At 34.6% G+C, this 13,803-nt stretch overlaps 1 long non-coding RNA gene across 3 annotated transcripts in view; it reads right to left on the reverse strand.

Moving 5' to 3' along the window:
* The window catches only part of LOC101751758, a 73,413-nt gene that overhangs the window by 45,097 nt on the left and 14,513 nt on the right, over window positions 1–13,803 (reverse strand). For all 3 annotated transcript variants that reach the window (XR_006938905.1, XR_005858652.2, XR_005858656.2), the window contains 4 exons: window positions 12,898–13,074; window positions 10,517–10,594; window positions 8,343–8,670; window positions 129–250 (listed from right to left, as the gene is read on the reverse strand). This is a non-coding gene — a long non-coding RNA (uncharacterized LOC101751758). The remainder of the gene's footprint in view (window positions 1–128; window positions 251–8,342; window positions 8,671–10,516; window positions 10,595–12,897; window positions 13,075–13,803) is intronic.

Raw genomic sequence — 13,803 nt, forward strand, 5'->3', positions numbered from 1 at the left:
AAGACGATGTACACAGAGATGGAGACACAGCTACATGATTATGAAATATTTATAACACAACACTTCAGAGGCCTCAGTGAAAATTAAAGGCCTATTATACTAGGTATTATAAAAATGTGCAAATATACATTTCCTTCTTTGAAAAGTTGAGTTTGTGAAGACTGCTACTCTGATGACAGATTTCAGATTTAAAGTGCATTCGATTTCCTCCTGTCGGTTCTCAGTCTCTTTCTGGGAAGAGCTGGCAGATCTGTGAAAAAAAAAGAAAAGCAGAGTGATGGAACAAGCACCTTGGTAAAAAAAAAAAAAAAAAAAAAAAATAGATGTTGTCAAGAAAGCAGTTTTCTCCCCTTTGCTGATGTCTTGGACAGCTTAGTGTACAGTAGAAATTGTCCTTTCTTCTGCTGAGTTCATTTGAATTACAATACTCAAAGAAGGGGAAAAGGAGAGATTTTTCCTGCTCTACTGGGTTTAGCTGACTGTAAGATTGACAGTGCTGGAGATGAACATGAAAATGCAAAATATGTCGAAAGTAATTGGCTAATGTTTTATTGGAGGCTTTCTTGTAAGGATAATATACTCACATTAGGATACAGTTTTGTTCACCTGTGCATGCATGATCTGCCTGATCATATTGGGATTGCTCAATAAGACATGGGTTTTGCCATACTGACCAAATCTATAGATAAATTATTAACAAGCATCTGTGAAATTACTGGCTTCAAGAGAGCACATAGCTCAGAGAAGTGTAGGGTGAGAGGAAATCTTAGAACATGCAACCTGTGCCTTGAGTTATTTTCCATCAGTCCTCTGAAATGAGTGCTCCTAAATCATTCTCCCAGGTGTGTCTGTTCTTTCCCCAGATAGCCATGGAAATTTTCTTACTGCTTACACTACACTTGATTCCAACAAATGCTAACTCCAACAAGATGAATACTGACGTTCCTACTTTGCATATGAAAGCATCTTAGCCCAAGAAGAGTAAAATGAGAAATCTAAATGCTAAACAAGGGTTGTTGTTTGTTTTCTAATCAGTTTGTATCTATAATGATATTCTGCTCATACAAATGTTTTGCATTGAAAGAGAATACCATAAAGGTTTCATGCTGTGTTAAAATCTCTCTTTGTTTTAGTCTTCTTCCTTTTCCCCTGTTTTAGCATAGTTTTCTTAATCTCAGTAATTGCATTATTCACTTACAAAAAAAAAAAAAAAAGAATGCAGAACATTTTCTTCAGAAAGATCTTCAGCTGTTTTTTGTTGTTGTTGTTTGCTTTTGTTTTTTAATATATTATAAACACAGTAGATCACTGGTCTCCTGCATTTTTAGTTTTCCTGAAAACCTGCCTCATCTTCCCTACTAGGCTTTCTTTCTCTCTCTTTCTGTTCTTCATTTCAAAGCACGACAAACAATATTACATGTGGCGTGATGCATGTGGTATCTGCACTGTGTAGAAGAAATACACACAACATTAAAAATTATTTTTATAAAATATCATATATATACCTTGAAATAGATATGATATTTTATGGAATAACATCTATGTTTCAAGGTTTATTTTTAATGTCTTTATTTTACATCATAAAATAAATTTTTATTTCCACAGCATGTTTGAGTCCAGTACACATATTTTCATCTTTCCTTCCAAATAAGGAAGATAATTTTGCAGTAATGTTCATTAAAGTACAACTGATGGAATGATCTCAGACAGTATTTATTATTCAATCTCAGCCTCTTGAAATGAATAATTTTTTATTTATTCAAGGCACTCAAGCCTCATTCATGAATTATTCATTTCCTGCAGTTGTACCTGAAATACTAATTTTAGGGTTTCTATTATTAGTCAGCAAAGGCTAACTGGTGCAAATGGCTTCAGACCTCAAGAAGTTTTATTATGAATGGCTTCAGTCTACTTTCAAATTGAGATCAAATGATATTACAGTAAAGTCTAGAAATAATTAGAATTTTTTTTTTGACAGCAAATCTGAAAATGGCATGTATGTTCATTAAAATAATTTAGAAGCCACAACTTTAAAATATTTTTAAATATGAGATTTCTGAATAATTTTTAGCTTTTTACTTTTTTTTGTTTTTTTTCCTCCCATGGTATTCTTTGTCATATTAGTAAGAGGGGCATAGTAGCAAAAAATAATGAGAGAAAGGGAAAACACCGAAACCTAGAAAAAATTAGGTACCTTTGCTCATTTTTGCTAGGCATCAGTTTTGTTGTGGAAAAGGAGGTTGGCTAATTCTCAGATTTTCTAGACTCTTCTCAGTTCCAAGAAAACTGATCACCATTTTAAAACCATCTTAATAAAAGTAGCATTGTCCCTGCCTATCTTCAGCCTTTGAGAAAATAAAAATAATAAAAAATTGTGGATATCCCTGGATAGTAACCTTTTTTAGACATATTAACACAATTTTGTACACATTTGACTGACACAGAAGAATGCTAGTAAGAAATGTTGTATAGTACCTTGGATATATCATTAATGTAGGGCAAGATATGATCATTACAGCAAAACAATATGATTAACCTCACCAATTTACTAAATTACTAGTTTAGTGAGAATTATTGGTACACAAGCCAACAAACATCTTAATGGCATAAGAGTCCTTGAAAGAGCCCAGTGAGGTCAGACTCTACTTTTACTTACAAAGTTAATGTCTGGTAACTCTGTGCTGGGTGATATTCTAGCATACAAATGATGGTAATGAAGAGCAGAAGCATTTCAGATTGTCTAACAGATGAACAGAAATGTGCATGTAAAATGGATGTCTGAAGGTTAAAAAGAAGCTATTTGGATACATTTACATATCCATTAAAGGAGAAGCTACTTCCATAGGCTGAGATATTTGCCATCTGTCTTTGCCTTGTTCTTGTTAAGACAGAAAGTTTGTGCTTATAAAAACCATTAGGTGTTCACTTTGTGTTCTAGATATCGGTTAAAAACAAACAAACAAACAAAAAAGTAAACATATTTCAAAAATGTAAATTCTCTTTCTTTCATAAGGATTTTAATAGCTTCAGAAATCCATTTGAAAAGATGAATCTATAGATAGATATTTAATAGGCTTGTCTCTATTAAGAGTCTGTATCAATGCCTCGTATTAAATACAATAGAGTATTTACCATTACAAGTTCAAATAAAATATAAATCAGTGCTAGTATCAGCTGAAATAATGAAATAGAACTACTGTAAATGTTAAGGACAAGACTATCACATTGGCCAGTTTTCTATTATCATTACCCTAAAGACTTCGCTGGCATACTTTTCTTAGTAGATTATTTAATGATGAGTTATCAGTATGAAGAAGCAGTAGTTTTTCTGATATTATATTTTAAAGTAATTCTCCTTATGCCCAATATTCTTCCATAATGATTAAAAAAATAATAAAATAAACACAAAAAGGTAAACTGTAGGGTTTTGTGTCTGTGTGTGTGTGTGTTTGTTGGCTTGTCTTTTTTAGTTCCTCAGTATAATTCCTACAGAATAGAAAGGTGAATTGACTGATTATAAACCTCCAGACTAAAATCATTCTTTGCCAGTTTAGTCTTAACAATATTAATATCATTAAATAAATTAAAATAAATAAAGTGAAAAGAAAAGTTTTTTATTCAACATTTTTAAACAACCTGGTAAATTTGAGCTCTCTGATGACTGTATTTCAGAGACAATGTTTCTCAACATGCTTAAATCACCAGAATTCTTAACATTTATTTCACTGATTTTGCATTCTGACTTAACCCATGATGTCCATCCAGTTTAATCCATTTCTCTAAAAGAATGCCATAGAATATCTTTAAGAATCTGACATGAACAACCAATGAATAGTTAGATAACAGCATAGAAGCTGAAAACAAAACAAAGCAGATCATGTGTAAGAAATAATGTGAATTTAAAAGGATGGTTTGTACTGATCTGTGTGAATGGCCATGTGAATAATCAATCATATACTAGAACATATTAATCATATTGTGAATTAACATACTTTGGAACACATATCACATGCAAGTCCTTACAGTTTTATGTGTAATTAGGAGGCAATTTCACCTGTATTGTCGCTAGTCACATCACTCTATGTATATACTTTTTGTAGCTATCCAGCATCATAATGATCCATAATGATGAAAAATATATTTGTTCTCCAGAAAACATTTCTCCAGAAAAATTCAAAGAGAAACATTATAGCAGAAGGAGAGAAGTTAGTGATTTTGCAAATGGCATATAAAAGCAATAAAAGAAGTTCTCTATTCACCTGAAAGTTCAGCTGTGAAAGCTAGAGGATTAGTGGAGATGAGATAGCATTTCAGGCACTGAAATCAGCAAGCGCAAAAGAGGCTGTTCTTCCTTCTCCTTACCTCCCACGCTGGAATCAAAACCAGAGGAAAACAAATTACTACATTCTTGAAGACAATTAACAGAAAATTATAGACCTCTGGCATATGCTTGTATACTCTGGCTCTTGTTTTGATTCTCTTATAATGAAATAAATGATATGGATATTTTTTTAATTACTTTTTTTTCTTTACTTTAAAGATACAGTCCCAATGTGTGACAAGATAAGAAAAGCACCTCTAGGTAGTTATTACCATGTGTACGTCAGATAGTATGTTATCTCAGAATATTCTGGGAAAATGACATAATTAACTCAGCAAGGATTTATATTTTGTTGAAAGACAGGAGGTGAGAAAGCTACACAGAGTGAGCAATGGGAGCACACTGCCTACCTGTCACCTGTCAGATTGGCAACCTCCCTTCTGAATGATCAATGCTCCCTGATCCACAGCCAAGCAATGACCTGGCATAACTGTGTAAACTCAACACAAACATCTGGGAAAGCTGCATTCCTGCTGAGGAAACTGTAAGAAAATATATGGATGGAAACCCAGTGAGATAAGAAAAGTAAAACTGCAAGCAAAAGTAAGTGAGTCAATGTAAGACTGTCTGCAGTTCAGGGATTCAGGGGTTAAATAGAAAGGCTCTAGGAAGGTATCCAAAAACTAAAGGGAGACCAGTGGAGCTGGAAGATGTTTCCAGTAAACTGATGGTGAGTACATTCCAAAGAGCAGTTGTTGCTGGTGTGTCACCACCTCATTTGTGCTGCTGGGCTTACACAGACTTGTTGGCAGAGCTGCACACTACATCCAGCTGTTGGGAACTGTGCAGGGTATTAAAGCTGCCTTTATCCTGCCTATACAGTCCCTTTGTGTGTGGTAGCTATTGCCTCAACAAAGGAACCAGAAGAGAGAGATCTACAGGTTTTTGCTTATTCAAATGTCTTTCAGGAAAACAAATGAGCCCAAGTAAAATCTAACATTTTGCTACATTTGAATCAGAAAGATAATCTTGGTGAACAGTCTACCTTTCTTTATGAATGATTTACCACAAAGCAGTCCATATAATATTTATCCTGAGTCAGACTGCAATTTTTTCCTTTGAAAATGGGCTGACAGTGACTGGAGTTAAAGCTTGTCAGACTAAATATTGCTGTTTCCCTTTGCTACTACTGCACAAGATTTCTTTGCAAGTGCTGCTAAGTGTTGTTACAGATGTTTCACTAAGTTTCAGTAAGTTCATTTAGGTAACTAGAGTCAAGAATTATTTACTGCTACCTGTGATGATTATTTATATCATACAAGAAAAGTACTGAAGAAAGTTTTCCCCTGACAAATCAACAAAAGGTCTGTATAACAGAAGGCCTCATGACTCTCACTACAAATTACTGGTCCATTAGTTAAAGACTGTACATAATCTCATGATATTTTGACATTTTTGCACATCCAAACCATTCCAGGTTGATTTTAATCATCTTCCTTTACCAGTCATTACACGTGAGGGTTAAAAATTGACTACATAGCACTATTCACTTACTGAGATTTTTTGAAAATATGAAAAACTTAAAATGTTTAGAATGCCACTTAATTGGTTATCAAACTACTGTATTGAAATTGCTGCATTGAGATCATTTAGGAAGCATAATGATGTCCTGTGTATCATTTTAGTGACCTAAGGCACATCTGAAAATGGTGGTTGATAATCTCATAAGAAGTTACAGGGTATTCAAAACATCTTTGAATATTCAATAAAGTAATTCATGCTGCCTGCTTGTAATATGGCTACCTCAGTGAAAAAAAAAACAAACCACAAAAACAAACACACATACACAAAAAACAACAATAAAAAAAACCACCTAACAGTGTTTACCACTGCTGGTTCTCCAATGATTTATATTATGATTTCATTGTAATTATATGAGTCTGTCCATCCCATGACCTACTTAATTTATTCTGATTATTCTTCATTCCTGGACATGACATTGCCAAATCCTTCTGCTTTTCTAAAATTCCTATTTTATTCTGAATGTACTGGCAACATTCTACAGACTCTTTTGGGCTTCCATGCAAGCAAAAGTCCCATGAACTTCTACAGAAATAACATTTATTTGCGTTCCTGCTTTTCAGTTGTACTCCTCCTCAAATTTTCACTCTACTTAGCAGATATAAATTTTTAGGTGAATCTCAACTCCTAAAACTTTTGGAATTTCTTTTCACACTAATAGCTTTTTCCTAGACTGATGGAGCAAGCTGGGTTGAGTGAAGTTTCTTCTTTATAGCTTTCCAAAACCTGTATGTGTTAGGACAAAAAATTCACCACTCAACATGACAAAATGAATTTTTTGCTAAGTTCTGATAGAATAGTGGTAGTTTTCCACAAAAAGTTTCATATCTCCAGCCTAAACTCTAGTGCTCCTCAGGTTTCTAAGAACCAAGTCAAGGATTTCTGGTCAAGTCAAAGACTTCTTTCTCTGATGTTACATCAGCTTAAAGAGGAAAAAACCTCTAACTATCTTAATAGATAGATACTAATCAAAATGGCACCTTGGGTGTCCACTTTTTATTCAAGGGTTTGCTGCTCATTCTATAACATCCCATTTGGCTGCCCATCAGATATATACTAGGCAAGTTGGTAACTGATTCAGAGATAGTGTGGGAGGCTTTACTATTCATAGCTAGACTTACTAATTTGTTTGCCTAAAGATGCTTATGTTCTTTCTGTCTAAATGTCAGCATGAGTTTTGTAGGTCCTTGTAACTGTTTTCTTAATGTGACTAGGTATACATTCAGTCTTTCTAGTAGTACTGAGGCAAATGCTACTGGTTTTCTCTGATTTATTTTCAAATTGTTGTCTGTAAATAACTGGTTACTAATTTATAAATTTAAACACATTTGATCCAACTAAGGGAAAAAGTTGAAAAATTTTAATTTAGCAGCACCATTGGCATTCATAAAAATTCAGAATTCCTGTTCACAGTAGCTCTTCTTTCTTTCATGTAAGTTACTAAAAATGGTCAAATTTATTTCTTTAAAATGTACTTTTTGCTCAAAGGAAATCTTTCTTTGAACAAAATTTCTGCTTTTGCACAACCATACTTCCAGGTTATTATTTAAAGAGAAAAAGGAAAAGGAAAAAGAAAGAGAAGGAGAAGGAGAAGGAGAAGGAGAAGGAGAAGGAGAAGGAGAAGGAGAAGGAGAAGGAGAAGGAGAAGGAGAAGGAAAAGGAAAAGGAAAAGGAAAAGGAAAAGGAAAAGGAAAAGGAAAAGGAAAAGGAAAAGGAAAAGGAAAAGGAAAAGGAAAAGGAAAAGGAAAAGGAAAAGGAAAAAGAAAAAGAATATTTTTGTTTGCTTCCTTCCTAATGAAAACAATGAAAAGGTCAAAATTAGGTATTTCTTTCTAGGCATCATGTAATACCCATCATCTTACCACACCCTGAAGATGAGGCATTAAAAGACTTTGCGTTGTGCTCACTGAGACTGTCGTGAAATGCTTGCAGCAAGGATTGCCCTATTGAAGACAATCATTATAACCACTGTGAAAATGAGGCTTATAGCATTTTTTTTTTTTTTTTTCATATAGAGAAAGCTCTAACCCATGTTGCTGTAGAAAAGTAATGGGAGACATCTGTAGTTCTGCTGGAGAAACATATAGGGATATATTATGTCTGTAAAACCAAGAAGACGACAAAAAAAGAAAATAGTATGAGCTTCTTCAGGATGCTGCAGTGAAAAATATCTGCAAGATTTCCTGCTGCTCACTCAGATAGCAAATCACTCAAAGTGGGAGTGGGTTAGAATTCATATATTTGAATACAAATCTGTTACTCTGAAAAACAATGCTTTCAACTATTACTAGCTGATTATACCTCAGTGCCTCAATGTTGTTCAGAACTAAATCATAAAATTTCATTTCTGTATATGCATTGCAACAGTATCTATCTTAATAGGTAGAGCATCCTAAATCCCATTGCCTAAACAGGATCCAGAAACAGGACATCCCATTACCAAAATCCTTTTCGGGAGCTCAATCCAATGTACACTTATATTTTATATATCACAGACTGCAGTTCCAGTTATCACTTCCAAAAACTGCATCTGAAGAAAGTGAAGAAGGTGACATTTATTTCTTTGGCAGCCTCATGGTGGAAGCTCTGACTAAGAAAATAATAGATCAATGCCTGATTCTCTCCGAAGATTTTCATCCCAAAAAGTTCAGCTCTTGAATTTTGAGATGTCCCAGGCACCAAACATTAACTTCAAAACTGAGGTCCTGTGCCATCAACTTTATTTTGTAACACTGTAGAGAAGTTGCAGAGGAACCAGAGTAAGACTCCTGAGTCAAAAAATAAACAAACAAAGATGTCAGAATACAAGCTGAAACAAAATAAAAAGTTAAAAAGGTCTGCTACATACTGAAGCTACATTTAAAATAGAAAACAGCATGAATTAAACTTAGGCTTCTAAACGCCCATGCAGTGTTACTTGTCTCAGTGAAATCTGAAGTAACACCTGGTAAAAGAAACTGAGATAAATCTATTTATTACGACATCTGATTGCCAATTTCAATGAAGGTTGGATAGAAGTAAGGAAATATCCCTTAGGACTAATCCTGTCCCAACAGGGCAGAGGGCTGTCACAACGATGAAAGACACATGGCTGAGTGGCATCTGGAAACCGTGCAGAGTTTCCACCCTGTGCCACAAGAAAGGTCTCCAGGGATCAGGACAGTCATTAATTTATTACTGTATTCTGTTCTCACTCTGCAATCAGCTAAGAGTATGTTTAGATTGTGCTTTGTTTTTGATTTTATTTTGGTGGATTGTTTTTTTTTTCTTTGGTTGTCTTTTTTTTTTTTTTTTTTTTCCATACTCTTCTATTTACAGGATATATTCTGCATATCTGACTCTGGCATTATCTGTCTTGAGATTTGAATTGGCAAATAACAAAATTTCTGGGACAGAACTGCTTAGATGCTCTTTGCCCAACAAATAGTAACAGATGCTCATCTGCAATAAAATAACTTGAGAATTACATGATGTAAGATATTTGAAGCAGAAAATTCTGTGATTTTTTCAGTTTTATTAGTACAATTACCTACTCCTTGCAAAATCATCATACTCTATAACACAATTTTATTTACAAGACAGCTTAAAATTAGTGAAACTAGATTATCAGCTGTTTTCCCTTTAACACTTTTTACCAATCATGTGATCTAAACTCCTTCAACACTATTTGAATAATATCCATAATATTTTTCTAATGCAGTATTTCCCTAGTTTTAGAAATGACCTACTTAATGCAAAGAGAAATTTTAAAGTTAGTTTTCCAAGCTTATCTTTCTAAAATCACATTACTTACGTGTGGATATAAGTAGTTTGTATCCTGTTTAAATACTTCCTGCACAAGTTTTAATTTCATCAAATTCAGTAACAGTATATTTGACATTCAGTGTCTGTAAAATTCAGGACATATTTTGTGGTGAAGGAATGTGAATCAGATAAAGGGAACAAAGCACAGCATTTGTAACATCTACCTAGACTCCTAATTTAGCTGCCATTTTAACATTGGATTTCAAGATCTCTCCTGAAGACCTTACACTTATTTGAGAAAGATCATATTTTTTTTCTTATTACTATGCTAACACCCAATATTCAAAGAGGTGTCAATCATTTTTCACACACGAAGCAGTCATTTAGAAGTGATATTAACATGGAAATTGAGCCATCTTTGCATATTTATAATTATTCCTAACAAACATTTGCTAAAAGAAACCAACACAAAAGAAGATAATTATTGTTGGTTTCCAAAAACACTTTTATTGCTGGAAGTCATTTCCTCTTTAAAGGAAGGCAGTGAACTGTGACAATGCTATATGCGAATGTGCCACGTGTGTAGCATGGAAGAAGGACATGAGTGTGGGTGATCAACAAGGGTGGCATCCAGAGAAGACTTACTTCTCATACCAGGACAGGAGTCCTTGGTGAAAGGGCCTGCACATACTACAGCAGTGCAGTTCTAATTTCAAGTAACTGAAGGACAGTTTGAGCACAGAATACGTAGGCAGCATCCATCATTTGAATTAATCTTCACTTGGCTGACCCCTAAAGCTGAGGTGACAGTGCCTGGGCCAAGAGTGAGCTTTCCTTTTGCCAGCCTTGGCTGATCCCCTTGTCACTCACACAGCAAGCAGGTGTCACATCAGTCAATATCCTCCTCCATCCAGCAAGCTGCACAGCACTATTGGAACAACCGTCCAGCTGGAAGAGAGAAAGCACAAGGCAATTTAATATGTTCTTCCATTTGTAACTCCACTTTTCTTTGCTGTTTCACTGAGACAATGAACATAAAAAATATTGTACTTTTTTGGCGCTTGTAACCTGGGAGATTTTATTCAGACTATGGAGACAGTAAAGGTAACATTTCTACCCACTACTAGATCTCTAAATAAATCTGTCACTATTAAATTAGCTACTTAGAGCCAACAAGTGTCTGCTCAGAGATCCAACCAGGCAGAAGCAGTGAATTCAGACAAGTGTGATACAGTTGGGCAAATTTGGATCAGAACTGGTAACATCCCAGACCATTTAACAGCATGACATCTTTACATTTTGCAGAAGTTATTCAACTGGTGCAGTTCCAGCTGAAGGCAGTGATACAAAGAGTTTTCTTCTTGGGACACTCAAAGATTCTGCTCTTTTTCTAAACTTGCAAATAGACACGCACGTTCAATGAAAAGTAACACTTAAACCACATACAAATAAAAAAATGTAAATACTTTTGTTTCTATTTTATGTGAATTTTAATAGTTTTCATCTTCAAATGTCACAAGTTCTCCCACACAGCTATAATAAAAATAGGTTTTTTTTGGTTTTGTTTTTGACAACTACTCTAAGTGGTATGTGCTTTTAGCAGCTAGAGATATCAGTTACCAGAGCAACAGGGAGTTTTATGTAACAGACTTATTCAGATTTTTTCATAAACTAACTTTGCGAAAGCAGAGATCACAGAGATAGAATGAAATACAAATGCCAACAAGAGCGATAACTGCACATCTGGATCTCAAGCAGGATTTCTGGAAAGTGGCCACTCAGTCATCCCAGACAGTTTAGTTACAATTGATAGGACTGTCAGACCTGAAAAAGGAGTAAATCACTGCAATGTCACTGAGCACTGAACTTGACGCAAGTCAGATCAGCTTTTGTCAGAGAATAGGTATTTGTAGAGTTCAGCTTCTTTCTAGTGGAGTAAGCAAACCATAAGTCAATTCTTACAGTTCACAAGGTGAATGAGCAAACTGAGGAGAAGTGCACTTGTTTCAAGCCAGGGCAGATTCTCTAAACTGAAACAGTGCTTTTCACTTGTGACAGTACTCAGATAATCCAATCCTTTATTTTATTTATTATATTTTATTTATTATATGCTGGAACACTAACTTCCTCTTTTGGTTAGATCTTCAGAAAAAGCAAACTGTAGCATTTCTGTGTGCCTTATACCAAAGATGTGCAATGTGATAAGAATCAGAGAGCAGCATATGGTCAGGACTCAGGACGAGAGAGAAAGTGTGCACTGTCTGAACGAAAAGAGGGAGGACACTTTCAGATTAAATTCAGCCACTAAAACTTCTATATCACAGACACATTCAGTTTTAATTTTTATTTTCTGACAACAAAAAATGAAGGTTGCATCTAGATATCAGAACAGCCTTGGTAATCTCAAGGATCCCAGTCAAGCTCTAACTATGCCACAATAAATAATTCCAAGATCAAAATTCATACATAGCTGTATTAAAACTTAAATTTGAATCTTATTTTCATAACACAGAAGGGAGAAATAAAACATGATTCTTCTGCTTAAGTTAAATATCTCTCTTACCCATTTCAGTCTGTGGCTAAGCTAACACAAATATCTAATACCAAGCATTTAATTTAACATTAAAAACCTTAGGATCTTTCAATAGGATCTTTCCTGCTGATTTTCAGTGAAGAAATTATGGCTCTTTCAAAAAACTATAGGTATAAGCTGACACACATATTTTAGAAATCACTTTAGAGTTGTATCTGTACTTGAAGAACTGATAGGAAACAAGAAAACAAACAAACAAAACCTGATCTAATATTCTTTAAAGTTGAGGAAAAAGAAATAAGCTTTAACATCACTTCTTTGAGAGATGAAAATGCTACTGCCACACACTGCCAAGAAAGAATGGTACTTCTGCAAATGCAATGAATCGCAGCTGAATAAAAGCAAGTTTTTCTTTTTTTTTTCTTTCCTCTTTTTTTTTTTTTTTCTTCTGTGTTGTTTCCACCCATTAAGTTCCTGAAGAAGAGAGAAGAAATCACAGCATTCAAGAAGTTAACAATGCTGTATGTTACTGGAGTAACACTCTGCATGCTGCTGTTTTAGTAAATGCACTAACCATATGTTATTTTCTTTCCCTTTGTTTTTGATGTTTCATAAACTATTCTTCCCTAGCCTTTTGCCATAAGCCAGACAGGAGGAATAATTCATATGTTCTGGGATTTAAAAGGTATATTTTGAAAGCACAGTTAGTGAGTCTTACCTGCCAAAAATAAAGCTCTCTGAAGTTTCTTCAGAGATGAGTTGTCCAGTATCCCTTAATCTCCTCACTTCAGACATGGAACTCGTATTTTCTTTCATTTGTTTTTGAGCTTCTTTTGAACTGATGCCGAGGAGAAACCACTGTGTTGTGCATACTACCACAGCTGTAGGAGGTAAACTAGAAAGAAGTCAATGTCATAGCAATAAATTCTAACCCATGAAAATCCAGAGATTAATTGAAGCAATGTGCGAAATAGAACGTGATGAAAAGAAGTGAATGTACAGTTGTTCAGTGTCACTGATTCTGGAGAAAAAACATTTTTAAAGCATTTGATACTATGTGCCTGCACACAGTTTCCATTACCATTAGGTAATAACCTTTCACTGGTGACTCAGAAGCAAAAGACCTCAAAATTTCACTTCATGCAACACTAATAAGGAGAAAACATTGGGCTTGACCCATCATTTTTAATATTTTCTTCCCTGAGCCTTGAAATTCCCACTTTGATACATGAAAAGAAATTTTTTCTGTCACGTGATGGTACACAACAATGGAAAAGGTGTTAGCTGAGATAATTTAGGTATAATCTCATCAGGGCACACTGCATTTCACCCTGTTTAAATTGGCACTCACTTCAGAGCACGGAAATCTGTTGTTTGGTTAGGCATATGTGTGAGAAAAAACGTAACTCTGAGTACAATCAACAGGAGATCACAAAAGGCATCAATCACTAAGCAAAGGAGAATGGAGAGGGCAGGCTTCTTTCAAAGTGGAAACTAAGAAATGTTTTCAGTGGAAAAAAAATATAAAGTCACTCAAATGATGGTATTAGCATGTGTTTGTTTCATCTAATTTGTTGAAAATATGCCAAGTTTTTCTCCTACACTGGGGAAGAACTACAGTCAT

The sequence above is a fragment of the Gallus gallus genome, chromosome 3 (genome assembly GCF_016699485.2).
Source record: "Gallus gallus isolate bGalGal1 chromosome 3, bGalGal1.mat.broiler.GRCg7b, whole genome shotgun sequence".
NCBI lineage: Eukaryota > Metazoa > Chordata > Aves > Galliformes > Phasianidae > Gallus > Gallus gallus.